Source organism: Gopherus flavomarginatus, unplaced genomic scaffold, assembly GCF_025201925.1.
Source record: "Gopherus flavomarginatus isolate rGopFla2 unplaced genomic scaffold, rGopFla2.mat.asm mat_scaffold_512_arrow_ctg1, whole genome shotgun sequence".
Lineage (NCBI taxonomy): Eukaryota > Metazoa > Chordata > Testudines > Testudinidae > Gopherus > Gopherus flavomarginatus.
Window position 1 is genome coordinate 31,633 of NW_026115108.1, and position 1,555 is coordinate 33,187.

Below are 1,555 nucleotides of genomic sequence, written 5' to 3' on the forward strand. Positions count from 1 at the left end.
TCCCTGGCGGTCAATATGTGAAGCTGGGAGAAGAGAGTGGGGTGGCAAGCGGTGGTAGAACTTTTGCCACCAGGGTCTAGCTGTCTAACTTCCTCTTCGTACTGCTGGGCCCCCGTTGCCTTCAGGTAACACAGGAACTAAGGCAGGAATAGGGTGAGGAAGCAAGTAAAGCCGAGCAAGGAAGGCAAAAGTTAATCTTATCTTCATGGGCAGCTCGCAATGACGTCCTTTTTCTGTGCCACAGCTGACAACAACATCCCAGACAGAAAAGTAACAGGCCAAAAAGAAACCTAGCAGCTGCTGAAACAGTTCAGCTGGGAGAGTGCTAGACTAACAGGCTCTTCTATCCTCCTTTATGCACGGGCGGGATGTTTTCTGAGAGTGCAGCACTTCCTTTAACTGCCACGAGTCCCTCATTTCAGGCTATGCAGCAGGAAAAGACAGCATGGGCTTCTGCACCGAGTTGGCCCACCTGACCTTTCATTCTTCTCTTGCTCTTTGTCAGCAAGGAGAAGAAAAAGAAGCTCTCCCTCAAGCTGGAGTCACACGGGTGAGGTAAGGACGACTTCCTGAGTGTTGGCTCCAGTCCTCTGCCCTGCCAGCTGACCTATCGAGGGGTTACCATCACATTCTCTAGATTTGTCCATCGGTCTGTGCCAGAGTGAGCAACAACCCAGTAGATGGAGTTTCTGTAGTGTAGTGGTTATCACATTTGCCTAATACGCAAAAGGTCCCTGACTCAAAACCAGGCAGAAACATGCTGGCTTCCTTTTCCCAGATCCCCTTGTTATTCAGAAAGGGCACTCCTCCTATTGGCCTGTCCCTGGGATAACTCCAACCCCTGCATGACAGAGGATGCTGACAGCATTGGAGAAAGCACCTTGGTGTCAGGCTGGAGAACCTAGAGTAGTTAGGCCAGTCACCATTTGGAGGCTTGTGGCTTGGCCACCTCTGCTGTTGGAGGTTGGCCTATAGAGGCTCTCACTTCCTGCTGGGCTCCTTTGCGTGACTGGCCAAAGGAGGAAGTGAGGCAGGAATGGGGCAATAGAGGAAAGTTGAGCTGAGGAAGGCAGGGAAGAAGCTGTGCGTCTAAGTGGGGTTAGTAGAGCACCACCCTTCATTCTGCAAAGCCTGAGGAGGTGTGGTTGGCTGCTGGGAGGTAGAATCCTGTGCCTGCCTCTTGGCTTCCCAGAAGTGGCTACTTGCAGCCCAGGAGAAAAAGGGAGGTTCTGGGTGAAAGGAAAACAAGCAAAGCTGAGTCCAAGGGGAGAATGGCGGCTCCTTTATGGCCAACCTGGGGGCATGACTGATGGTTTTAGAGGTGGAGGCTGGGCTGGCTGTGAGCAACTGGGATCCAGGAAACCCCCACCTGCCCTTGTGAGGGCTGAACCCATGGAGGTGCGGTTGGCTGCTGGAAGACAGACCCCTGTGGCTGCCTGTTGGCATCACAGGGATGGCTCCTTGCAGCCCAGGAGAAGCGAGGTTCTGGGGGGAAGGAAAAGCAGCAATGGTGAGGCTGAGTGGGCTCCTTTCTGGCCGAGATGGTGGACTGTGG

The 1,555-nt window shown here is 53.5% G+C and overlaps 1 non-coding gene across 1 annotated transcript; it reads left to right on the top strand.

The window, feature by feature from the left end:
* The first annotated feature begins 685 nt into the window (after positions 1-685).
* Positions 686-758, top strand: TRNAI-AAU (transfer RNA isoleucine (anticodon AAU)). Its single transcript has one exon. It is a non-coding gene; the product is annotated as a tRNA-Ile (tRNA).
* Positions 759-1,555: the final 797 nt, after the last annotated feature.